This window comes from Symphalangus syndactylus, chromosome 12 (assembly GCF_028878055.3).
Source record: "Symphalangus syndactylus isolate Jambi chromosome 12, NHGRI_mSymSyn1-v2.1_pri, whole genome shotgun sequence".
Lineage (NCBI taxonomy): Eukaryota > Metazoa > Chordata > Mammalia > Primates > Hylobatidae > Symphalangus > Symphalangus syndactylus.
This window is the reverse complement of record NC_072441.2, coordinates 63,244,511-63,271,765: the sequence shown is the minus strand read 5'-3', so window position 1 is coordinate 63,271,765 and position 27,255 is coordinate 63,244,511. Positions and strand designations below refer to the sequence as shown.

General features: G+C 47.3%; 1 protein-coding gene and 1 long non-coding RNA gene across 9 annotated transcripts in view; one reads left to right on the top strand and one right to left on the bottom strand.

Annotated features, from left to right (window-relative positions):
- Positions 1-596, bottom strand: part of LOC134733828 (uncharacterized) — a 63,847-nt gene extending 63,251 nt beyond the window's left edge. The window contains exon 1 of the long non-coding RNA XR_010117381.1: positions 413-596. This is a non-coding gene — a long non-coding RNA (uncharacterized lncRNA). The remainder of the gene's footprint in view (positions 1-412) is intronic.
- Positions 597-960: 364 nt separating this feature from the next.
- The window catches only part of KCNA2 (potassium voltage-gated channel subfamily A member 2), a 64,056-nt gene continuing 37,761 nt past the window's right edge, over positions 961-27,255 (top strand). The window contains exons 1-3 of one of the 8 annotated variants that reach the window (XM_063624596.1): positions 24,613-24,659; positions 24,782-24,941; positions 26,832-27,161. The gene's annotated coding sequence lies outside the window, so the exon portion shown is untranslated. Of the gene's footprint in view, positions 1,155-24,612; positions 24,942-25,181; positions 25,302-25,346; positions 25,465-26,007; positions 26,323-26,831; positions 27,162-27,255 lie in introns of those variants that run through there. The other 7 variants (XM_063624597.1, XM_063624595.1, XM_063624594.1 and 4 more) reach the window with 7 other exon arrangements.

Below are 27,255 nucleotides of genomic sequence, written 5' to 3'. Positions count from 1 at the left end.
CCTCTCTTCTCTTCTACGTGCACCCCCACCCCCTGCATAATCTCATCCATGTCAGAGGCCTCATCCGTACAGACTTCTAGATCCAGCCCAGGCCTATCTCCCAAGCTCCAGGCAGGAATATCCAAATCCCACTGCACTCCCCACTCAGGTATCCCATGGACCCCTCAGACTCAACAGGTCTACAGGGCTTGTTTAGCCTACTGACTCCATCCTTGCAGTATCTCTTTTCAGTTCATACCCACATCTTCTCTGTCTGGACCACTGCAACAGCTTCCTGGCAGGTGGTCTCCCTACCCCCTGCAGTCATTGCCCTCTCAGCAGTCCATCCCCCACAGCAGCCAGAGTGATCTTCCTTAATAGAAAAATCCAGTCATGTCACCCCTCTGGCTTAAAATCCTTAAGACTCCCCTACCTCCAAAGTAAAGTCCAAATAATGTTGGCAGAGCCTTCTAGACCTTGTAAGATCTGGTCCCTGCTACCCTCTCCATACACTTCTCTTTTATTGCTTGCACACTGAGCTCCAGTCATAATGAATTACTTATACACAACTCCCTTCGCCTTCCCTGTTGTTTCCTGCCATGTTTTCCAAGTGCTGATTGCTCTTCCTAACCCTACATGGCTAATCCACCCCTGCTAGTCTGCCAGTGCTCAGTTTCTGTTTTAAGAGAAAAACCCGTTCTTGCACTCCCTGGCTGGGGTGACAGGAAACACCTGAAGATTGTTGATGAAGCATCATGCAACCAGGTCACCTCGAACCTGAAACCCTTTGAGCACTTACCAAGAAAGGAAGTGGTGATGGGGCACATAGAAGAGTGAGCCATCATCTGGTTTCCAGCGCGAAGACTTCTGCAGGAGAGCCTCCGCTGGGCTTTCAAGTTGGTGAGAGAAGAGGAGGGGCAGCAAGGGTGAGTATGCATGTGTGGACATAATAGGCAGGGAATGATGTGAGCAAAGACAGAGAACAGGAGGTGACTGGTAGGCCACTGCTGGGGTGCAGCAAGAAGTGAGGCGAGCTGCAATGGGGAGACACCTCAAGGGCCAGACAAGGGATTTGACACCTTCATGAAAATCAACATGGGGATCAGTAAGGGAATGGAGGCAAAAGGAAGGCACTCCAGGTACTCTGCGAAGGATTGTGAATGAGGACCCTGCAGGTATGAGGTGACTCCAGGATGAGGGGATGGGGTCTGAGGCTTGGAAGTGGAGAGGAAGGCACCAACCCCAAAGCATTAAGTGTAACTCCCGAACAGCCGACCAAGGCCGGACCTGTCCTTGAGACAGCAGCCCTCGTGCACGGGGCGTTGTCCATCCGTGGGCTTTGTGCTGCCATCTGGTGGTGGTGGAAAGGAAGACCAGGCTTAGTGGTTCCGGGGCTGGCTGCCTGGGGTGTGGCCAGGTAGATAGATGATTGTGAGTGAATAATGGAGTTTGCTGAGGCTCTTTGGGGAGTGAGCAGGGGGAGGCAGTGACAATGGGGTCCTCATATCCATACAACTTTTAAAAGATGCAATTTCTTGGCACTTTTGATTGTTCCTTTTTGCACAGCACTTAGCATAAGGTCTGTTTCAAAGTAGATGCTTAGTGTCTATTGTTTTTCTCAATTATAATAATGACTTGACAATTACTGAATGCCTACCATGCGCCCAGTGCTTATATATTTTATCTAAGTTATTCCTCATAACAACTCTGAGATGAAGATGACATGATGATTTTGAGTAATAGGAGAAAGAACTGAAACCATGAATCCATTGAACAGCTTGGTAAATATTTACTGAGCACCCATTCTGTGTCATGCTGTGCTGGGCACTGGGGACACGGAGGTGAGTGCCACAAGTAGGTTCTGCCTTTCTAGAACTTGGAAGAGAAAACGGATGTTATGCAAATAATACATAGTAACTCATTTATTTTCATTGTAACTAAATATCCTAAAAAGGAGAAAAAGTACAGAGCACTGGCCGGGTGTGGTGGCTCACACCTGTAATCCCAGCACTTTGGGAGGCCGAGGTGGGCGGATCACCTGAGGTCGGGAGTTCAAGACCAGCCTGACCAACATGGAGAAACCCCGTCTTCACTAAAAAAAAAATTACAAAAATTAGCCGGGCGTGGTGGCGCATGCCTGTAATCCCAGCTACTTGGGAGGCTGAGGCAGGAGAATCGCTTGAACCTGGGAGATAGAGGTTGCAGTGAGCCAAGATGGCACCATTGCACTCCAGCCTGGACAACGAGCGCAAAACTCCAACTCAAAAAAAAAAAAAAAAAGTACAGAGCACTTAGAGATGTTAACTCACTTTTGAGTTCATTTGATTTAAAAAAAATGCTTCTTCCAGTCAAACCTACCCACCACTGCATTACATGAATTCAAATGATAAATGAATACCCTTTTCTTTCTTTTATTCTTCAGCTTTTACTTCCCTGTGTTTAATTCGGTCTCCTCGTTTTTCTGTCGTCTTAATTAACTCCTGTTCTCTGCCAATAGCATACATTTCTGTCTGTTACTATCATCATTTGTTGAATGAGTATATAAATGAATGAGTGAATTCACTGACACATTTATGCCACAAACAGGTGTCTGTCATCCACCGAGGGTCAGACACCAGATGCTCAGTGTGTGCTTATAGATACACAGTTCCTGCCCTCAAGTTGCTCACAACTAGTGAGGAGAAAAACATAGCAACAAATAAAGTACTGAATAAACACACAGGGGAAGGAGAGAGTAACTGTGCTGAGGAAGAGGTGCCTCACTGAGCTACTTCTCAGGATAGTCTACAAACGTTAACAGCATCTGGACAAATTCCAGCTATCACACCAGATCCTTTGATGAATGTTCTACAGTGGCACCTCCATTTATGTTTTGTCAGGGACATAGGTCTCATTATTAATTTTCTGATATATTGAGACTTACTCAATTTCTATAATAAAAATGAATTTCCAAAACCAGTAGTTCCCAAACTTTCATATCCATTGGGGATTGTCTGGAATGATGATCTTGGGGCCATTGGTGGGGTCCTTAAAAATCACTCACTGATTGGGGATCATTTGGTGATTTGGTGGTAATTGGGGATCACTAACAGCCACTAAACTCAGGCTCTCACCCCAAGACATTCTGATTTAATTTAACCAAAATGTGACCTGAGCACTAGAATTTAAAAGCTTCCCCAGGCAATTCTAATATGCAGCCAATATTTGGGAGCCATTCTTGAAGATCCTCAGGGATCTAGCCTGGGAGATGAATGATATCAAATACAAATTTGAGGAGAACACATCAGGTCTTGCTGCCAAGAAAGAGATAAAACCAGGCATGGTGCAGCACCACCATGATTCCCAGGGGAATCAGCTCTGCTGAGCTCTAAAGCAATCTACATGATTATGAAGTTGTGTCCATGTATTCAATAAACAATCATTTAGGACCTACTTTTAGCACAAGTCAGTCCGTCTCTGCTTTGAAGGATCTGGTTGGGGGAGAGAGGACTAAAATATACAGACGAATTCTGTGAGATTGGTGATAATGTGTGGGAAGTCCAGGGTGTCAAAGAAGCACTGCAGTGGGGCATCTGATCTGACCTCCTGCATTCTTTTTTTTTTTTTTTTTTTTTTTTTTTTTTGAGACGGAGTCTGGCTCTGTTGCCCAGGCTGGAGTGCAGTGGCGCAATCTCGGCTCACTGCAAGCTCCGCCTCCCGGGTTCACGTCATTCTCCTGCCTCAGCCTCTCCGAGTAGCTGGGACTACAGGCGCCCGCCACCACGCCCGGCTAATTTTTTTTTTGTATTTTTAGTAGAGACGGGGTTTCACCGTGATCTCGATCTCCTGACCTCGTGATCCGCCCGCCTCGGCCTCCCAAAGTGCTGGGATTACAAGCGTGAGCCACCGCGCCCGGCCGACCTCCTGCATTCTTTCAAGTCATCACCTCTCGTCCAGTCCTCTACAGAGATGCCTCAACCAACAAATATTTATGGGGCACCTGTTTAAGTCAGGCACCAGATGCTGGACACTGGGCAAGGCCCCCATCAGGCAGTACAGAGATGGACACAATGGGTCTCTGCTCTTAAGGAGTTCCCAGTCTGGGGTGAGGAAGTTTTGCTCTCTCATTTCTCTTATGCAAAATAGCTTTGTGTGAGTACTGTCACCAAGTGGAAACCAGTGGAATATGGAGGATGGTCAGGCCCATTCTAACACCCAGGAGGCTTCTTCACAGTGAACCTAACAAGATGAATGGGGTTTCAGAGGGCGAAGGGGAGAGCATTTCATTCTCCACCCACTTTGCTAGACTCTCCCACTGCTCCCTCTTTTTATAAAGTCCATGGATCAAAACTAGTTGCAAACTCCCAATCAAGACATACCCAGTGTGGAGGACAGAATGGAGAACTGCTTCCTGGCCTTTACAGTACCCAGGCCCACTAATGCTCGGGGCTACATACTGTCTTTTCCCCCATCAGGGCACAAGAACAACTTGTGATCAGTTAAAAGCCCTTCAACCATCACCATCATCTCCAAACAATAAGACTAACTTGGGAGTTAGCGGTGGCCTTTTAATCATCCATATCTTAGTGAATTCAAGAAATGAGGAAATTCAGTGTTGCCCAAGAGTAGTCCCTCTAAATATGTTTCCCTCATTGCATTGCACTACTTTCAGTACCCTCTTTTCCCACTTCCTATTCTTGCTATTTCACTTCCTGTCCACCTTATAGGAGTTTCTCCCTCTTCACTTTCTCCCCATCAATCATGGCCTTTTTTTTTTTTTTTTTTTTGAGACAGGGTCTCACTGTTTTTCCAGGCTAGAGTGCAGTGGTGGGATCGTGGCTCACTGCAATCTCGAACTTCTGGGCTCAAGGGTTGTATTAACATTTTTTATAATTATGTTAGTCCCTAAATGTCTCTTGTTTTATTTTAGATTCCTTCTTCCTTTTTGTTTTCCTTTCCTACCCACTTTCTTCAGACAAAATCAATAAACATTTATTGAGCGTCTACTAAGTGCTGGGTCCAATGAGGGAGCACAGAGAGAAACCCAGGAGCTAGTCCTAGCCCTGGAAACCGTTATGATCTAACTGATGAAATAAAGACAAATGGAGATAGAGAAAGAGAACATAGCATTGGCTGGCATGGTGTTGTCCATATAAACAAGAGGCTTGGGTGGTTAGGACTTCACACTTCAAGGGAGGGAGACTTCAACATGGGCAGTGGATAAAATCTGGCACTATAAGGACTTTGTGACTAGCCAATAATTGAACACTTACTATGTGCCAAGCGGTGTGCTGAGTGTTTTCTTTCCAGCATTTCATTAATCCTGAACAACTCTATGAAATAAGCATTTTAATTATTCCCACTTACTGATGATTAACTTAAAGCTTCCATAGATTATGTCACTTTCCAAGGTTACCGAGCCAGAAAGGAGCTGAGTTGGGAGTCTAGGCCAAGCGTGTCTGACTCCAGACACGAAGGTTTGGGTTGTGGTGCTGCACCATGTCTGGTTTTACCTCTTCTGTTTTCAGTTTCCTGTGTGTGTGAAACAGAGATAGCAATTCCTCCTTCACATGGTTGATGGTAAGATTAAATGAGATGCAATAAAGCACTTAGTGCAATGCCTAGCAAAATAGGTGCCCCGTAAACAGTGGTGTCATCATCATCATCATCATCATCATCATCATCACATTCTTCTTATACTAAGACTTCACTGGAGATGCAGGAAGAGGGCCTTGAAAGTTATTAACTGGTAGGGGTGGGAATTCCATGCAGGAAGGTGGAAAAAACAAAGACTCAGGTCCCAGAGCACATGATGTTCTCACGGAACCAGAACCAGTCTGGTCTGGCTGGTGCCTGAGGCTTGTGTAGAGGTGAGGGCTGAGATAAAGCTGGGAAATTGAGACTCTTGAGGACAGGTGTAGGAGTTTATACTTGATTGTATGGACTGTGGCAACAACATTTCAACATGGTTGTGTATATATGTTTTCTAACATGCTTTAATAGTGAACTTTAAGAGATTTTTACTTTTTGTTTTGAATAGTAATATTTCACATAAATCAAAAAACCAAAATAATAAATTATAAAAGATACACACTGAGATGTCTCATTCTCACTCTGCCCTGTCCACTCCGTTCCATAATCCCTGTAGATAACCACCGAGATTCATTTCCTGTGTATCATTCTAGTATTTTTTGTGCAGATATGAACAAATACAAATATATCTTTCCCTTCCTCTGATTTTTGTACTCAAAAGTAGCATACTAAATACACTGCTTTATCTTGCTTTTTTTCACTTTATAATATATCCAGAGCTTTTTTCTGTATCAAAACATAGAAATACTTCTGCTTCATTTTTATAGTAGCATAGTATTCCATGTATGGCTATAACACAGTTTATTTTACCAGTCCCCTAGTGATAGACACTTGGGCTGTTTCCAGTCTTTTACTATTACAGATCACGCAGCAATGAATGACCTTGTGTATATGTCATTTTAATATACTCAGGTGTATTCATAGAATAAATTCCCGGAAATGTGATTTCTGGGTCAAAGGGTAAATGTATTTGTAGTTTTGAAAACTGTTGCCAAATTGGCCTCCATGGGGCTGAACCAATTAACACTGCCACCAACAATATATGAATGAGAGGGCTTGTTTCTTGAGAGCACAGAAAATAAATATATGATTAAACTTTTGAATTTTTGCCAAATCAATAGGTCAAAAAATATGATGTCTCAGTGTAGCCTTAATATGTATTTCTGTTAATTATGAGTGAAGGAGTGTATCTTTTCACATATTAAGGAGCACATGCACTTCTTTGTCTGTGGACTGATTGTTCATTGCCATTTCCCACTCTTCTATTGTATTGCTTACCTTATATCTTATTGACTTCTTTCAGCTCTTTATATATGAAGGAGATTAGCCATTTGTCTGGATAATGAGTTACAGATATTTTTCCCACTTTATCATTTTTCTTTGAATTGTCTTACCATATTTTTTACCGTGCAAAAGTTTTGTTGTTGTTGTAACTGAATTTATCAATTTTTTATTGTATAGCTTTAGTTTTGTGAGTCATATATTGACAGATATTCTTTATGATTAGAAACTATTTCCCTGAGATTTCTCCAGTAATAGAATTTTACTTTTACATTTGAATATTCAGTCTATTTAGACTTTATACTGGTGGAGGGGGTGGGATGGCTACTCAGTAGTCATTATACCATTTATTAAAAAGCCATCCCTACTCTCACTGTTATATGAAATGTCACCTTTATATATACAAATTTATATATGTACTCAGGCTATGTCTGACCTTCCCATTCAATTCCATTGGTCTGTATATTCATGTACTGGGACCACCACACTCTTCTGATTATTGAGGTTTTACAGTACGGAATAAGTAGTGGGGCATTTCCCTACCCATTACAAATAATGTATTTACATTGCTCTGGGAAGATTGAAGGGGAAGCTGACTGAAGGTAGCAGACCTGTTAGAATGCTTCTGCAGTGGGCCAAGGGCTGAGTGAGGGCTGTGTGGCCAGAATGGGTAGAAAGAAACCGAAGTATCCCTACTCTAAAGGAAGAATTGCCAAGACTTGGAGATGAAGTCTTAAAAATGAAGGAGGAAGAAGTCAGGATGATGCCAAGGTTTTTTTATTGGCAGCCCCAGCCTTATTGATTTTATTACTTCTAAATGGCTGTAGGACCTACAAAGAACCTTCAAAATAAGAATGCCTTTCCAATCAGACTTTTCACCGATATCAATCTCCATCTCCAAGACTTGCCACTATTTATGGTCTTACAAAATAGTCCTGAATTCACTTTTGTTTAAATTATTATATTTTTCATGATAAATGTAGTGCAGATTATTGAAAATGTAAGAAATATAGAAAAAAATCCACTCGCAACACAATCTCAACATAACCATTTTTGGTATGTTGGCACATTTTTCCCATCATTTTTCCCGGCATGTGTAGTAGTTGTTGTTATTGTGTAGTTTTAACAGCTTTATCAAGGTATAACTTATACACTATAAAATGCATTCATTTTTAGACTAAGTATTAATGTTTTGGTAAATTTATAGATGTATATATCCATCACCCCCAAAAGTTCACTCCTGTCAGTTTTCAGTCAATCCCTACTCCCGCCCCAAGCCCCAGGCTACCACTGTTCTGCTTTATTTCTCTATAGATGTGCCATTTCTGGAAATTTCACAGGAGTGGAGTCATATGATATGTGTTTCTTATGTCTGTCTTCTTTCACCTAGCATGTTTGAGTTGCATCCATGTTATAGCATATACCAGTAGTCTATTTCTTTTTTATTGCTGAATAGCATTCCATTGTATGGATATAGCACATTGTGTTAATCCAGCAGTTGGTGGACATTTGGATTCCTTTCTGTTTCTAGCTATATTGACTATTCCTGCTATAAGTACTCTCATATAAGTCTTTGTGTGGACATATATTTTTATTTCTCTTGGATGGATACCTATAAATAAATTGCTAATATAGTAGGTATATGCTTAACTTTGTAAAGAAACTACAAATTATTTACCAAAGTAGATTAACCATTTTACATTTTCACCAACAATGAATGAGTGTTTCAATTTCTCCCTATTCTCACCAACAGATGTTATCCTCAGTCTTTTATATTACAGTTTTGTAGTGTGTTGTGATCTCTTCTTGTCCTTCTCTTTTTCTTTTTTGGCTTCACTATTCTGATCATTGTGCTTTTAATTTGTATTTCATAATGACTAATGATGGGAATATCTTTTCATGTGCTTATTATCCATTAGTATATGTTCTTTGGTGAAATATCTATTCAATTATCTTGCCCATTTTTAAATTTGTTTTTGTTTTTTACTGAGTTATAGAAATTCTTCATATATTCTGCATGTGAGTTCCTTGTTAGACGGAGTGAGAAGAGCAGAGAGGGGCCAGGTGTGGTGGCTCATGCCTGTAATCGCAGCATTTTGGGAGGCCAAAGCAGGAGGATTGCTTGAGGCCAGGAGTTTGAAACCAGCTTGTGCAACATGGTGAGACCTTGTCTCTACAAAAAATAATTTTTTGTAGGATTTGCTAATATGTTTTCCTAGCTTGGATCTTTGTTTTCATTTTCTTAATGGTGGCTTTGAAATGCAAACGTTTTTAATTCAGTGAGGTTTAATTTATCAATTTGTTCTTTTATACATCATGCTTCTTTAGCGTCATATCTAAGAAATCTTTGAGTAACCGAAGGTCACAAGGTCAAAACATTTTCTGTTTTTTCTAGAAATTATACGGTTTTAGCTCTTTCGGTTAGGTCTAATGATCCATTTTGAGCTGATTTTTGTTTATTACATTAGGAAAAGGTCTATATACATGTGTTCGTGTTGCATATAGCTGTTCAGTTGTTCCAGCGCTATTTGTTGAAAGACTTCTTTCTACCTTTGCATCTTTATCAAAAATCAATTGTCCGTATATGTGTGAATCAATTTCTGGACTTTCTTTACTACTCCATTGATCTATTTGTCTATCTGGACACCAATACCACATTGTTTTTATTACTGCAGCCTTGTAGTAAGTCTTGAAATTACATAGTTTGAGCCCTCTAACCTTGTTCTTTCTCAAAATTGCTTTGGTTATTCTAGGTTCTTTGCAGTGATGTATCGCTCAATTTGTCAATTTCTGTTAAAAATTCTGCCAACATTTTTATTGAGATTCTATTGAATATGTTGATTGATTTGAGAAGAAGCAATGTCTTGACAATATTATCTTCTGACCTTGGAATGCAGTCTATTTTTCCAATTATTTAGGTCTTTCATTTCTACCATTAATGTTTCAGAATTTTCAGTGTATAGGTCTTTCAAATCCTTTCTCAGATTTGTCCCTAAGTATTTTATATTTTAATGCTATTGTAAATGGGGTTTTTAAATCTCAATTTATAATTGTTTGTTGTTAGTATTTAGAAAAATGATTGATTTTTGTACATTGATCTTGTATTCTGACATCTTTCTAAACTCACTTTATGAATTCTAGCAGCTCTTTTGGTAGATTCCGTTGGATTTTCTACATAAATAACCATGCCACCTGTGAATAAAGAAAATTTTGCTTCTTCCTTTCCAATCTAGATGCCACTTATTTCTTTTCCTTACCTTATTGTACTGGGTACAAGCTCCAATAGAATCTTAAATAGAAATGGTGAAAGCAGAAATCCTTGTCTTCTTGATGTTAGAAGGAAAGCATTCCGTCGTTCATCATTAAATATAATGTTAGCTACAGGTTTTTTATAGATGCATTTTATTAGGTCAAAAAAACTCCCTTTATTCCTAGTTTGCTGAAAGATGTTATCACAAGTGAATATTGAATATTGTCAAACATTTTTCTCTGTCTATTAAGATGATCATGTGGTTTTGCTTTTTTATATTTTTCATATAGTGAATTACATTGATTTCTTAAAGTTAAACCAACCTTGAATTTCTATGATAAACTCCATTTGGTCATGATGTATTATTCTTTTCTTATTATTTTGTATTTGATTTCATACGTTTTTATTCGGTTTGTACGTCTATGTTCATGAAGCATATTGTAGTTTTCTTTACTGGTGATGTTTTTCTCTGGTTTCGGTATAAGTGTAATGCCAGCCTCACATAATGGATTGAAAAGTATTATCTTTTCCATTTTCTAAAAGAATTTGTGTAGAATTATTTCTTCCTTAAACATTTGGTAGCATTAGTCAGTTTAGCATCTGAACCTGGAATTTTCTTTGTTTTTGACTAAGAAAATTAGTTAAAACTAAGCAGGTTTTAAACTACGTATTTATTTTTTAAATAACTATGGGGTACTGGGTTATTTGTTTCCTTTGTGTGAGGTTTGGTAGTTTATGTCTCTCACGGAATTTCTCCATTCCAACTAAGTTGTCCAATTTATTGGCATAAAGTTGTTTAGAATTTCCCTCGTTGTCCTTTTGAGGTCCGTAGAATTAACAGTAATGTCATCTCTCTCATTTCTGATATTGGTTATTTTTCTTTTTTTCTGGTTAGACTGGCTAGATACTTATCTATTTTATTAATCTTCTTAAAGTACCAGTTTTGATTTCATTGATTTTATCTATTGTTCTCGGTTTTATCAATTTCCATTCTAATCTTTATTATTTCCTTCCTTCTGCTCATTTTGGGTTTCACTTGCTCTCCTTTTTCTAGTTTCTTAAGTTGGAAACGAGGTCATTGATGTAAGATCTTCTTTTCTAATATAACCATATAATTTTATCTTCACTCTGCCATGGCTAGAAATCCTACCCCTTGTTGTTGCTTTTTAATGAAGTTATAATCAGGCTGTATATACAATTTTATGTATTTTATTGGGCTAACGCATTATGCCATGTGAAGCTATGGTTAAAATTAGCTCACTAATCCATTTTTTATGGAAACCATTAAAAAAATTAGCTAATGAACACTTACCCACCCAGAAAACAAGGAGTGGGACTCTGCAGGACAGAGCAAGTCAGACACCAAAGCCAGTATCCGCACCCAGGAATCCCCAGAGATTGCTTGTCCAAGAGGGTCATATGGAGGCGCTTCAGTTATTTTAGAATTTCAAGAAGCCTGAGAGAAAGTCACACTATTACATGTGACAAGCCTGCCCAGGCAAAACAGAATGTCAAGTGACTCTACTTGGGACTGAATTCTCACACTTTAGTGAGAGTGAGGCAGTCCACAGCTTCTCGCACCAGCCAGAAGCTATGTTAGTTGTTACAAATGTTCAGGTTGTTAACGGTGGATAGACGCACTCACTCATCATTATATAATAAGAGCAGTTTGTTTTGCAGGCAATATGATCCAACACACGGGGCTCCTGGGAGTGTGTGGGGAAGATATTTTAAAAGGAGCTTTCAGTGCTAATGAACAAAACTCAGGAGCTATGTGGAAGACAGGAGCACCTAGGAGACCGACTTTACCCACTTCAAATGCTACCTTGACCCTAGCCCTCGCTCCACCCTGCATCCTCACCTCAGACCATCTGTTGGTTAGGCCAACAGCTCACCATTCATTCATGCCCTGCCTAGACCAACAGCTCACTGTTCATGCCCTACCCTGCCCTGCCCAGCCCTCCTCTCTGGCCTTCTGCCAAGTGAGGTTCTTAGCAGCACACCCTTCACCTCTGAGAAGGCGCAATGGGAAAGACAGGTGAGACGATGGGCAGCCATGCCTAGGAGACAGAGTTTGCTGGCTATGGTGGGCAGACGTTCCCACCAATCACAGTAGACCACAAAACAACAGGAGGACCTGGGCTGTGGATGGGGCGGTGATCAGTGAGTTCCTGGAACCTGTGTTTGCCGGGTGCACCCAAGAACAATGAGGGGATCTCTAAGACACTGTCCACACTGACAGCCTCCAAGGCTAACCTGCCTGACATGGTTCACACAGAGGGAAAGGAGAAGAGAGGGTCTGAAAGGAGAGGCCTGGATGTGTGAGGACTGGGGTATGTTAGGGATATCCAATTTGGTCTGGGGGCTGAGAAGTCTAATAGGAGCCTCCTTGCCCTGCATACCCACCAAATTTCTCTCTCTCTCTCTCTCTCTCTCTCTCTCATTAACCTGCTCTCAGGAAGCTCACACAATCGCAGTTCACAGCAGCATTTGCTACAGGGCACGTGAACAGGGAGAGGTGGTCTCCTAGGACATTAAGTCGGCTTGGAGAGACTGGGAGCTGTCCAGGGGAGGGCTGAGGGGTTTGTCAGGCAGAGAGTGTATGTTACTTAACCACACTAAAGCTTTTGTTTCTGGGTTTTGTGTTTTTAGAATGCGGAAGGGGAGGTGTTGTCAGAGATGTGACCTCAGGTGACTGAAAGTGCTGGGGTTTAAGGGCTTAACAAATAGGTGGCGAAAAAAACCAAACCCTCAAAATCTCCCCTGACCTTTTATTTAAGAGCCCTTAGGACCCGGGATACGGGATGTGCAGGGAGCCAGGCGCGGCTGGTTAAGAAGCCCTGCCTGCGGCTGTCCAGTCCCAGTCTCTCCCTGTTGCGTGGGCGTTGACGGCTGCAGCCCTCCCAGATTGCTGCATCGCCGCCCGAGCCGCAGTGCGCAGATGTCGCTGCATGCGGCGCCCTCTGGCGGCCAGTGGCAACTCGTGCGTCTGTCTTTTCTGCAGAGCTGATTTCCACCTTGTATGTGTAGGTGGGGCCTCCTTTACAAAGAACCAGCCATACCCTTGGGAGTGGGAGCAGATTTCATAGCCGAGAGAAGAGGGCTTGTAAGAGCTTCCTATGTGCCAGGCACAAGGTTAAAACCGGTATTATCATACATGCATTCATTCGTTTTCCCAATGTGTGCCAGGCATCTCCTAGGAAGTAATGTGTAAGCAGAGGCCCCATAAAGGAAGGGAGCAAGTTATGAGCATGTTTGGGGGTAGAGTCTCCCAGGGAGTGGGGACAGCCAGGCCACAGGGATGCATTCTCTGGGTGTGGAGACCAGCAAAGAGGCAGCTGCAGGGGGTGGTTGGAAATGAAATCAGAAAGGTGTCCAGGGGACAGACGGTACAGAGCCTTCTGGGCCATAGGACTTCAGGCTTAGTTCTGAGAGCAGTGAACAACTATTGGACTTTGAACAAAGGCATAAAACAACTCGATTTATGTTGTTTATAAAATCACTCTGGCTTCTGCGAGGGCATGAATAGGAACAGGGAGGCCTGTGAGGAGCCCAGGTGAGAGGAGAGCATCTGGGGCCAGGTTTGCTTCGCCTGCCGGAGGAGATAAGACATCTGGTTCAGAAGATGGTTTGAAGGCAGAGGCCACAGGAATCCCTGCTGGATTAGCCAAAGGCTGTGTCCCGGGGTTTGGGTCTGAGCAACTGGATGAGGGAGGAGTGGTGCTACTCAGAGGGATGGGGGTTCAGGTGTGGGGGCATGGGAAGGAAGCAAGAATTTGGTTTGGGATTTGCCACGTTTGAGCTGCCAATTAGACTGTAAGTCATGAGGTTCAGTGCACCTGAGCAGGGCTCTCTACCCTCTCCAACCTCTCCTTATGTTCCTTTTGTGGCTCTCCTGGGTCTTTTTCTCATCTGAGGGCCACCCAGGCCTCCCCATCCTACCTCCGAAAGGAAAGGAAGCCCACACAGAGCAGCAATTCCACAGGGAAAGAATGGAGAGAAGGCAGTCATATTCCAGGGCCACACCCCAACTGGATGGCAAGGTCAGAGGCAGTCAGGGTTTTAGGCTCCACTCTCCAGAGAGGAATTAAAAGAGGATAAAATTCCTTTTCTCACACACTGACAGGTCACTCACATGTCAGCCAAGAGTTCAGTGGCGCAATCATAGCTCACTGTAACCTCGAACTCTTGGACTCAAGTGATCCTCCCACCTCAGGCTCCCAAGTAGCTAGGACTACAGGTGCGTGCCATCATACCCAGATAATTTTTTAAAATTATTTTTTGTAGAGACAGAGTCTCACTATGTTGCACAAGCTGGTTTCAAACTCCTGGCCTCAAGCAATCCTCCTGCTTTGGCCTCCCCAAATGCTGGGATTACAGGCATGAGCCGCCGCACCCAGGCCCTCTCTGCTCTTCTCACTTCATCTACATTCTCATCCTGGGGGATCTCATTCTCGCCCTTGGCTTCAATGACCCCTCCATGATGATGACTCTCAACTCTCCATTCCCTACCCTCTACCTCTCTCCTGAGCATCAGGCCAGCATTGCCATCTGCCCTGTTGACAAGGAACAGGCCCGTCAGAGCAGCCCCACAAACCCCCATGTATGCCAGAACTGCCCACCATGTAAGCTCCATCCCTTGACACATGCATGAGTGCACACACACAGGTGCACATGCACTGCGCACACCACCCCTCTGAAGCCCTGCGAAGGCCCCTCCACACTCTCTGTCCCTCTCCCATCTTGCTGATCACTGAATCCTACACCCCCTGTAATGTCTCCCTTTTGGTGCTTTTCTCTTCATCACTGCCTTCATCCCTTCTACCGTTCACCTATTGAACAAATGGCCTGAGTCCAGACCCTTGACATCTCTGAGGGGAAGCAACCTCCTCCTTACCCATTTCCTGCCTCTGCTCTTAGACCCATCCTTTCCACTATACTCTACATTTCCCAAGTTATCTTTCTGAAACATAGATTGGATCCTGTCTCTCCCACTTAGAACTCTCAATGGCTCCCTATCACCTACAGGACAACCTGAACTCCTCAGCATGACTTCAAGGCCTTTCTCAGTCTTCCCCCATCGACCTCTCATCTTACCATGTCCTCCCACACTGCTCACTCCTGGCACTCCATCTGGCCCAGAGTCCCTGGCACAGGTGAGGCTGCTTCTCTGGTCTGTCCCTGTTGTGCCTTTTTCCTGGAATCCACTCACCCATTTGGGTATTTAGCTCACAAATATGTATTGAGCTCCCAGAGTGCTCCAGGAACTGGGGGTACAGGAGAGAACAAAATCCTCAAAATCCCTCCTCACACAGTGTGAGATAGGCTGTTCCAGAGAGCCCTTCTCCAGGGAGTGAATGAATGAAGCGGGCAGCGAGGCATGCAGATTGCCCATGCAGAATGCCCAAACCTCACTTCAATACCTCTTTCGGGGTCTTTGGACATTCTGCTCCTCCGTAAAGACATCTCTCAATGTCTATCCTTGGTGAAGGCTTTCCTCTTCTTACGTGCTTTTGTACTTTATTCTTCAATTTAAGCCAATTCATTCTGCCTTGGGTTAGAGTCAATTGTTGACAATTCTGCTTCCTTATCCATCCTTCTAGGGAAGGAACTAGTATTTATCAAGCACCTCCTCTGTGCCACGCTCTGTGTGTCCCCCACAGTGCTTGGCTCGATGCCTGGTTTAGAGCTGGGGCTAGTGGAGAGACCATGACTCAGCTCCTGCCTTTTGCACCCAGCTGCTGGCTATGTGGCTATGGGCAAGCCACTCAGTCTCACCAAGCTTGTTTCTGTAACTGTTGAATGGGAGTGAACATAGCACCTGCCTCTGTTAGGAATTATCCTTCTCACATAGCCTGGAGAGTTTCAGTTAGACCCTTGTTCCCAGGCTCTGTTGTTTTTTCCTTAGGAACCATGCTGGCTTCTTTATGATCTAACTCTGGGGTCCCGTGTTTCTTAAAGAAAGAACTTTTTCTTATTTCCTGAAAGCTCCTGGACTTCGGAGAGGTGCAGCTGGAAGAGAAGGGAAGTGGTATGCAGCCCCCTACGAAGTCACTCCACCTTCTGACTTCCACCCTCTCCACTGCTGTCCCACAGAGCTGACTGGACAACTGCCACAGCCCCTGACCCTGACTAGATGAACCTGGGTGGTGGGGGTGGGGGTGGGGCTGCATTCCCAGCCCCTCATCATCTCAGGAAGTGAAGCCTGGGCCAGGGGCTACAGATGCCCCGTCTTTCCAGGCTGACTTGGGGATCTGCAGGTTACGGAATCCCTGGTTTAACCCAGCAGATTCTAATGGCCAGAGTTCAGAGAAGACAGGAATTCCTTTGGGGCATGCAGAACCCTTAAAGCATGGCTCTGCCCAGGTCCAAAGACCCCCGGGGAGCCCTATACCACATCCTCCAGGCAGAAAGAAACTCAGTTTTCTCTTTTTCTGAGCTGGTGAGGCTCTTTTCTCCTCCCATCTGGTTTCCACTTCCTTAGGCACGTCCCTGCACCCATGTGGCCACTGGGTGGCACTGTTGGATGATCCTAGAATTTCAGGTGCCAAGCAAGCATCCCAAGACTACTGGTCGCGAGTGTGAGACGGACAGGAAACCACAGAGGTTCCCCACCCCAAGCGCCCCTGACCGTCTGTCCCTCCTCCTAGCTGTCGTTTGTGCCCCAGGCTCTTTTCCACTCCTAAGTCATCTTCCCTGTACTCTTCCAGATACACGTTGGTTCTGCAACACCAGGAATGCCAGGATGCTTCACCCACCTCCTGAGTCCTCTACCTTTCCCTCCCCTGCTTCAAAGACTTGGGTCGATCGAAGCACCAAAGCATCACTGTTGCTGACACTAACAAGTAGTGCCAAGGGATCGCCTTTAAGGAAGATCAGGAGCGGAACATCTGGTGGCAAAGAAAATCTTTCTGATAGCCCCATTCTAGTGACCAACTTCAACCTCCTCATAGCAGGAGAGTTCGGAGTGTTTTGTTCTTTTAATAAATTCAGAAAATATGTATGTTTGAAATAAAAATAAAAATACTTGAGCCAGAGAGGCTGAGTCACTCCAGAGCCTCAGATTTGAGTTCCCAGGGCAAGCCCCACTGCCTGTCCACGCAAGAGTTTACTCCATTCAGCAAACACATTTTTTGATCCAACTGTTTTCTACCTAGTCTTTCATGCCCCTATTTCTACTTCCTTAGCACTCAGGTAAGGCCCTAGGTAAGTGGTGTGTGGCAGGCAGGCCCTGCTGTGTTCTTACAGGTCGCCTTTGGGTGCCTTAGGCCATCAGACTTCCAATAGGGCCAGTCATTTTCCTCAGGTTGAACTTCAGGAAACTCCTCACTACAATTTCAGCCCCTTTCTGCAAGGCCTCAGAGTCAAAGATTCCCTGTGTTCCCTTTGTAATGACCCTTCTTGGACTCAGAGAACATCATTAAGATGCACTGAGCATCAGGTTTGCACTGTTTGGAATGTTTGCAGGATTCGTTTTCAAAATGATTTGGCATCTTCGAAAGTCCTTTCTCCCTTTTAAACAGGCAGTGACATGTGTTGGGGGAACTGTTGATGTAGGGATCAGCAAAGTCTGGGCTGGAATCCCAGCTCTGCCACTTACTAGAGCCATGCGACCTTGAGCAGGTCCTATGACCTCTGAGCCTTGATGTCCTCTCAGCAAAATAGTGACAGTAGGAGGACCCACGGTACCAGTGGAGATAAGGGAGATATATGCATTCATCTGCTTAAGGCTCCCTTTCCTCAGCCAGGTAAAGTTGAAGAACGAATCATAGAATAAGAAGTAGCCCAGCTTTCCCATTTTACAGATGAAGAAACTGGGGCCCAAAGAGGGGAAGTGACTTACCAGGTCACCTGGTAATAGAGTCGGGACAGGAACTGGCAGGCCAAGGGCCTTTCCATGATATCAACTTGCTTCTTGTTTTTCTGTTCTATTCCTCTTCTCTATTGACCAAAGGCCATAAAAGGGAGAGAAGAAGGACGTGGGGCTTAGAGTAACCTTCAGGCCCAGCTAATTCAGCCACATAACGCAGACACTAGGGAGTCAACCTGTGTTAGGCTACTTTTATGAAGCAAAAGCAGTGATACTGTCTGCACTTCTGTGCTAACTGGGCCACACTAGGGTCAAAGTGTTCTTCTCTGGAGGCTTTGATACATGGCCCACTTTGAAGTTAGAAAACTTCAGAGGATGGCCAGGGTGGTGCAAGACCTCAAGCCACAGCATATAAGGAAGAGTTGAGGACCTGGGAATAATGACCTCAAAGAAGAGAAGCCACGGAGCTCCTGGCCACTGTTTTCAACTTTGTAAAGTGCTGATGTCTGCAAGGTGCAGGGGAGGGGAGGAAGAATTGCTCTTTGTGGCCACAGGTGGACTAGAGACACCTGAGTGAAAGCTTCAAGAAGGATAATTCCAGGTCCACAAAAGGCAATTGAAAAGTTAGCTCAGTCCAAAGTTGGAATGACCCTTGGTAGGAGGCAATAAGCACATGTGGGCAGAAGCTGGAAGACCATGGGTCCTTAGGAGAGCTTAAAGCACAGAGTGACTAGTGGACAGGACGAGGTCCAGCCCACAGTATACCCAAACACTCTATGAGAACAGCACAGCAGGATGGATAGGAGCATGAATTCTGGAGCCACAGTGCCTGAGTTCAAACCATGGCTCTTGCTTGGACTGGCTGGGTGACCCTGAACAAGATACTTAAGCTCTCTATAAAATAGAGAGGGAGCCACCAGCTCTGGGAAACCCTCCTCCCTCCCTGCTATCCTCTGATACAGGGGCTGCCTGGTGCATCCTCCTCCTGGCAGTAGTGACTGGTGCAAGGCTGGTCTTCCCTCTTGACCCCTCTCAGCCTCTTGGGCAAGAGTCAGAAATAGCCCCTGGCTGGCCCTGTGGCAACTCAAGTTTCTTCAGAAGTGAGGGCCCTCTAAGGACACCAAGTCTAGGGGCTGAAAGGCAAGGAGAGGCAGTTAAGCTGTGGGCACCACAGAGGCCGTGCATCTGCTGGTGTTTGCTGGTTCACAAACACTGCCAGGGCAGCTTCTCTGTGCCCAGCCTGGAGCAGACACCAGTATGCAAGGGCAGAAGAGACATGGCCCTGCCCTCAGGGTGCTTCCACCTAGTGGAAGACCACGTGCGGATGGACACAGGCCCCTCAGGACCTGGTGTGACAGGTCTGTGTCCGGAGCATATTGTTGGTGGGTGGAGACGAGGAAGAGGGTTAAGAAAGGCTTCGTGGAGGATGTGACATGAGTTGAGTGTCAGGAGAAGTCACTGAAGTGACAGGGAAGGAGGAAGGCAGGGCATTCTGGCCAGGGGGCTGCTGGAGTCAAAGCAGAAACACCTGGAGCCATCTGGAAGCTCACGTTTCTTGACACCTTCCTGGAAGTTACTGAGATAAACACCTTGTGCACACTATCTCATTTAATTCTCAGAGCAAGCATTGGGCATTATTAATCCCATTTTACAGATTGGAACCTGAGACTCAGAGAGGAAGAACACCACACCTAAGCTCATGTGAATGGCAAGCAGCGGAGGAGGGGCTCCACCCCAGGCCTGTCTGACTTCAAGTCTTAACCTGACCTGTCTGTTTTAAGCCAGTTAGAGCCTTCGAGGCAGTTTAATGTGATGCCAGTGTGGACTTCCAGGATGGAGGTTTAGAGGGAAGACAGGGGAACATCAGATCATGAAAGGCTTTTCTCGCTTTTTAGGAAATGCAGGTTGATCCCAGCAATAGGGCGCCAATGAGGAGTTGAAGAGGTGATAGATCCTACCTGCACTTTAGCAGGGTCTCTATAGCAACTATGGGGAGAAGAGACCAGAGGGGAACAAGTCTGAAAACAGGACCAACAGGGGTTGCAGTGGCCCAGACTGTGCCTGCTGGTGGCTTGAACCAGGGTGGCGTGGGGAGGGAGAGGGAATCAGAGAGAAGCAAACAGACACCAAGGCCAAGTGATTGGCTGCATGTGGAGTGTGTCGGGTGAAGGAGGAAGAAGAGAGTTGATAAGGACATCCAGGCTTCTGGTTTGGGCAACTGGGTGAATGTTGTTACCACTGTGTTACAATCACCTACACTATTCAGCACAGTAACATGCTGTACAGGTTTGTAGCCTAGGGCAAAAGGCTCTACCATACAGCCTGGGTGTGTGGCAGGCTATACTATCTAGGTTTGTGTAAGTACACTCTACGTTTGCACAACGATGAGATCACCTGACACATTTCTCAGGATGTATCTCCATCGTTAAGTGACGCGTGACTGTACTTCCACTACTTTGCTATTCTGCCTTTGAGTATTAGCAGCAGAGGGCCTCATGGTAAGACAACCAGCACACTGCTTGAACCAGAGCAGCAGCTCTAAACCATGAGGGAGGGACTACCCTCATTAGCCATTCCTTAACATGTTCTTTTAGTTTATTTATTTATTTATTTGAGACAGGTTCTCACCCTGTCACCCAGGCTGTCATGCAGTGGTGCAATCTCAGCTCACTGCAACCTCCACCGCCCTGGGGCTCAGCTGATCCTCCTACCTCAGCCTCCCGAGTAGTTGGGTCTACAGGCATGCACCACCGTGCTGGCTAATTTTTGTATTTTTTGTAGAAATGGGGTTTCACCGTGTTGCCCAGGCTGGTCTCAAATTCCTGGGCTCAAACAATCCGCCTGCCTCAGCCTCCCAAAGTGTTAGAATTACAGGCATGAACCACTACACCCAGCCTTTTTTTTTTTTTTTTTCACGACAGGATCTTGCTCTCTCTGCCAGGCTGGAGTGCAGTGGCACAATCATGGCTCACTGCAGCCTCAAATTCCTGGGCTCAAATGATTCTCTCACCTCAGCCTCCTGAGTAGATGGAACTACAGGGACATGCTATTATGCCTAGCTAATTAAAAAAAAATTTTTTAGAGGTGGAGCCTTATGTTGCCTATGTTGCCTAGGCTGAAATTGAATTCCTGGCCTCAAGCAATCCTCCCACCTCAGCCTTCCAAGTTACTGGGATTATAGACATGAGCCACCCTGTAATAAAAGAACATATTCTTTTATTTAGCCAATATTGCAGTGGGATGAGTGTGTAGCAGCTCATTCAAGACAGGAGCCAAGGCCCAGGCCTCCATGAAGGGGCCCCTTAGAGGCAGCTGAAGTTAATCTGAGAAGCTTCCTGCAGGAGGCTGACCTTGACTTTGGAGGTAAGTAGTGGGCTGGAGTGGAGGCCCATGCCACTTCCAAGGGAAGTTCTCAAACGTCAGGCAGATGCGCAACCACGACATCAGCAACAACAGTGACATTAACAGAGTCCTGTTCCACACTGACCAGGCCTTGCTTCTCCATGCACCTGCATGGGTATTATCCTCTGTAGTCTAACCAATGAGACGTTAATACACACTAACAGTGAAGGTCCCTTTCCTTCCTTCCTTCCTTCCTTCCTTCCTTCCTTCCTTCCTTCCTTCCTTCCTTCCTCATTCTGTCTTTAAGCCCTATGAAGCAAGGGGGTAGGGGGGCCTAGTGTCCTACCTATTTTATAAGTAAACTGCTACACAGAAAGGTCAAGTGAGTGAGCTTGGGTCACACAGACCGAAGCCCTGGTCAGATGCCTTGCCTTGTCCTCCCCTTTGGGAGCCTTTGGGTCCTGACTCTTGCACCACCACTGCCTCAAGTCCCTCAGTTAAGGTATGAACAGTTAATCACCAGCACAAACTCCCTTCTAAACCAGATTGCCTGTGAGGTCGGCTTGCCTCCAGGAGAGATGACCCCTGGGGAATCTCTGTTCCTGAGACCAGAAATTGAGCCCAGAGGCCTGGCACTGAGCTAACAGTAAAAGTGGGCAGTAGAATGGCATGGTGACTTATAAAGTCCACAATCTTGAGTTCTGTTCCAGCCTCACTACTAGCCAGCTAAATTACCCTGGTCTTCTCTGAGCTTCAGTATCTTCATCTGTAAAATAGAGACAATGATATCTTTCCCACTGGCTGGTTGCAAGGATTAAATCAAATGATATCTGGAGGGCTGTCAGCCCAGTGTCCTCCTGCCCTGCCTATCTGTGAGTGAGTGGGGACTGTGCCAGCACATGGGTGGGTGGGCTGGTGGGGAGCATCAAGCAGAGGCAGCAGTCATGCCAGGAAGGGGAGCTGATTCCCTGGGAGTGACACCTTAGAAGATTCACAAATGGGAAGAACTAAGAGATTCTCCCTCCAGTCCCTCTGTGTGGGTGTGGGTGTGTATGCATACACAGTCATAAACTCTTCTTTTAGATGACTGTAGTCACCAGTCACTCACTGTGACAGCCACCACAGCCCTTCCCTCTGCTGAAGACAGGGCCTGGCTCTCAAGCAAGAAACCAAACCAAAGGGAAGGGAGTGGTCTTTGGGGATTTTCACCCAGGGAAAGGATCAAAGGACACTCTGGCTGCTATTGTGTGGCCAAAAATAAGAAATGGAGCCCACCATAGAACTGGAAAGGGGGCTCAGTTAAGTTAGCTGGCTGTCCATTCTTTATAGCTAATTTTGTCCTTACTACCCTGTAAAGTAGCTTTGCTCTCCCATTCGACCAACTAGGAAACAAACAGTAAGAGGCTCAGAGAGTGTCAGTAACTTGCTCAAGTTCATCCAGCTAGCAAGCGTCAGTGCTGGGAATAGGGCCTGTGTTCTTTTCCTATACAGCACTGCCAAACCAAGGTACTGACAGATACTTTTCAGGGCAGAAGCCCTGAAATGTGCCTAAACAATTGTTATGATGGTTCTTTTTTTTTTTTTTCCTTCTTTAGTTAATTTCTTTTTTTGTTGTTGTTCACATGTAAGTTTAAAGGATAGAGACAGGACAACATACCCCTGAGGCCAAGTCACAAAATAGAAGCAGAGGTCAGAGGAAGATCTCAAAGAGGGAAATGAAATTCAAGAGCTGCTCATTCCACCTGCACAGTGTGGTATGGGGGCTAAGGGCACATGTCCTGGAATCACAAAGACCTAATTCCAGTCCTAGAGTCACCACTTATTAACCTCGGGCAGGTGATTTCACCTCTCACTGCCTCCATTTCCTTTCCAATGAAATGGTACTAATGTATACACTAACTTCTAGGGCTGTGAGAATTAAATGTTGCCCTGGGTTAGAAGTGCTTAGCACAGGGTCTGACACATGGTAAGCCCATGTCACCAATTATGATGATTGATTTTCCTTCAAGGGCTTTTCTCTGTCCACAGCTTCTGTTTTCAAGAAGGAAGGCAAAGGAAATGTATACATATGATCAGATGCATAGAGTATCTGACTTGGGCCACACAGGATTATCTGACTTTAAATGACATGAGAACCCAGTGTGCCAAGTAGGAGAAACAGAGCCCCTTGGTGCTGGTCAGGGGAAGCTTTCAGAAGGAGTATATAGGGAAGGGAACTGGAGGTCAATTTGGTAGAGGGGTGGGAATGGTGGGATCTCAGGGAAAGTAAAGGGTGGGGCAATCTGGGAAGCAGAGGGAATGGGGCAACAAGGACCTGGTGATTGGGAGCCTGGAGAAACACCCCAGAGCTAAGCTGGAAGCTGAGAGCTACGAGGAGAGTTTCACAAGGAAGCAGAGCAGCGAAATCGTCATGTAGTCAGTGTCTGCTGGATGCTAAACTCATTCAACAATTATAACCTCACCACACCCTTAGGGGCATCCTGATTTTTCAGAGGAGGACACTGGTGCCCAGAGAAGTGAAATAACTTATCTAGTAACTGTTAGGGATTTATGTTTCCATCTGACTGCCTCCAAAACACCCAAGCCGTTCACTGACTGGGACACTCACAGGCCAGGTTCAAGGTGCTCTAAACCATACCAGCCCTTCTCTATAGTCATCTGTCATCCTTCGGGCTCACGGAGGTCACTGCCCTCCCAGACCACTCCCTGCAGCTCTAGGCAGCCTCCCAGTCTTCAACCACACCTCACAGACTACCACGATGAAACGCCAGAATCCGGAGTCCCGCCTCATGGGCTTTCAGGGCTCTCCCCACGAGGTACAGGCATAGAGAGGAGGGTTTCCTGACGGGAGGGTCGGGGGGAGGGCCCAGCGGGGACTTCCTGGTGCTAGAGCCCCTCTGAATCCAGAGCTCCGTGTCTACCGCAGTCTTATCTGAAGGAACCACCACTGTTTGGCACACCTGTCTAGGTGACCCTGACAGGGACCTGGAGAACAGAACTAGCAGGGGCTTGAGGCTGTCGTGTGCCTCCCAAAAGCACCCTGGACCTTCTCGGATGCCCTATCTAGGCAGAAAGCAGGCTGGGCCTCCCACACACATTTCCCGAAAGCAAAGGGCATCCTCGTCTGCCCACCTAGGGTGCTGTAAGCTGCACTCCTAAGTTCAGAGCCTTGTGGGCCAGCTGGCTTTGCAAGTTCTGCCAGAGGGCCCGTTGTGTGAGTAGCTGACCATTCCCAAGGGCAGCGGCGTGTCCCCCAGCCTTCCCTGCCCGGGCCCTGGGGGAGGGAGTCGGGGAGTGGAGAGGGCCAGCCCTGCAGTGCTGCCTGTTCCTGCGGCTCCTCTCGGTGGGGGAGAACACAGCAGAAGAGTTCTGCCACACTGCGGACCGCACCTGCTGCATTTCCCTGCGAAGCCAAATCTTTGCTGGGTAACAGGGAGGTGGGAAGCCGATCTGGAGAAGGGGTCGCGCTGGCGGGAGAAAAGGCAAGAAAGGGGTCTGCAGATCCTGTCTGGCGGCACCACAATAATAGCAACACGTCTCCCCCGCAGGGCTGGATCCCGCCGTGGACCTGGGATAGCTGCTATTGATTATCTCCTCCTTGCCTACTTGATTACGTTGGCAGGAGCCTCTCACCAGCGCCCCTCAACTTCTGCCCTCCCCCATCTCCCCGGCCCGGCAGCACCCAGCTGAGCTCTCCCGGAGGTTCTGGTTAGTAAGCCGGGCTCCGCCAAAGAATGTTTTCCTCGCGGGGCGGGGGCCGAGGCCCGGGGGCCCAACGAGGTGACAAGTTCGGTGGCGGCAGCGGGCAGCTTGCCGCCCCGGCTCCGGCCCCGGCCCCCGCCGGCCCCTTTAATTCGAGTTCGCCGTCGAGCCAGGTGCGGCGCTGCGTGGCGCGGTGCCGCTGCGGGCGGCGGTCGGGAGCTCCGTACGCGCCGCCCGCGGGACTGCAGAGCCGGCTCCCGGCTGGCCGCCCGCACTCCGCCGCCGCCCGCCGCCGCCCGCTGCCGGGGTTCTGCCGGCGCTGGCCGTAACCCAGGAACATGGAGGCCCCAGTGCCCATCCGGAAGGGTAAATCCGTGTCGGGGCGTTGCGCGGCGCGTGCTGCCTTCCCTGCCCGGCTGCGGCGCCCGGAGGGGCTGCGGGGCACCCGGCGGCGCAGCCTGCAGCGCAGCAGGCTCGGGCTGAGTCCGCGGAGGCAAGCCCTTGCCGACCACTGCCGTCTGCTCGGCAGGTGCCAGACCGGGGAGATCAAGGGGAACTTGCACCCTGCTCAAGAAGAGTGCACAGAATGGGCTTGGGACCCTCTGGGGTTTGCGTGGCGCGGGGCGGAGGGCACGGAGAGGAGCTGGTGGGTGGTGGGAAGTGCAGCTGGCAGCATAACCATGTCTGGTAAATAGCGCGGGTTGGTAGGACCAGAACCACTTGGGACGGCCTGGCTGCATTCGCCTCTTCGGCACAGAATAACAAACGGCTTTGCTGCAGAGAGGGCTTTCCCCTTTGCTGGGGCCGTGGGCTGCCGCCGAGCCCCCGCGCTTAAAAGGAAGCTGAGATCTGGGGCAGCAGCCTGGCGCAGGCTACTCCCCACCCCCAGAGATCAGGTTCCGGGATTTTGGGGTGGAGACTGAGACTCGGCGGTCCCTCGGCTGGACCCCCGGGGCTTAGCAGAGCTGCGCTCGGGCCCCGCAGCAGGAGCCGACCGCGCGGGCAGGAGGGGGTTAAGGTGGCGCTAGCGGCCACGGCCAGCGGGAGGGTCTGGTCCTCTGCGCGGAGGCGAGCGTTGAGCGCGCCGGCCGGAATCCCGGCCGGAGCCCGGGGCGATGGGGAGAGGGCCCAGACCCCTCCCCGCCCTGGGGCCGGCGGGATTGGGTCGGCAGGGGGCCAGTCCGGAAGCCGGCTTCCTCCAGGCTCCCCCTCTCGCTGCTGCCAAGCCGCCTCGCAGCTAGGCAGGCTGAGCGTTTGTTCTGTGCTCCCTGCCGAGGAGATGTGAGGGATTTTCTCTTGGGGGAGAAATCAGTGGTCGAGCGCCTGCCCAGCTCAAATGCCACCCGGCTCAGAGGGAGGCCTGCGGCCCAGGGATCCCGGAGGGAGAGTAAGTTCATCCAGCTTTCGTACAGTGGCGACTTTGTTGTGTGGGGTCTCCCTAGATGCGCTCTGAAGGAGTCTGTGTGTGCTGGGGGGTGGGGTGCTTCTTTTCCAGGACTGGCTGAGGTCAGAGCTTGTAGACAGGCTGCAGTGAGCTAAGCCCTCCTCTTGGGAGCTGCTGTGTCCTGACATGTGGGGGTAGGAGTGCTTCTTCCAGAGTCCTTGCTGAGAGCAGCTGGGGACTAGGGACCTGAATCAACCCAGAGAGGCCCCTGGAGAAGGCAGGCCCAGCTAAGCCCGAGTCTTGCTCCCTGGGAGAAAGTGCCTCAAGCTGATGGGAAGCCTGCCCAGAAGAGGCAGAGAGGCTGAGAGATAGTCCTCAGGCCTGGCATCAGAATGGAGGGTGGGCATGGGGGCCTGTCACCTCCCATGAGGGAAGCTGCCAGACCCTCCTAAATCTTGGCACCAGCTGGTTCAAATGCCCTGGTTCCACCTTGCTGCTGTTTTTTTTTCCAGGCAACGTCACACCTCCTGAGGACAGCCAGGACTCCAGCTTTTGCTGAGCTTTGCATCTTGCCTCTCCTTCAAAAGGCTCCAGGCCCATGCTCGGCTGTCTTCAAGTCCCGCATGCCCCTGGCCAGGCACCTCACCGCCCCTCCAGCCCAGCCCAGTCCTAGAGCTCACGTCCAGGACCCAGAGTCTGCCCTCCTGCCCAGAATGACTCACCATTATTTCTAGCTCGAGTGAGAAGACGTGATGAGGAGTTGGGCTGCCTGTTTGTGCATCTAAGATTCCTGCAGCATCTGATCAGCTCTGCAAGGAAGAGAGCTTCAGGTCTCTGGTCAGGTAAATCAATCTGTCATTTAATAACAGCCTTGTGCAAAATCACTGGGGTGGAGGCCAATGAGAAAGACCCAGGCCCAAGATCCCCAAACATGAA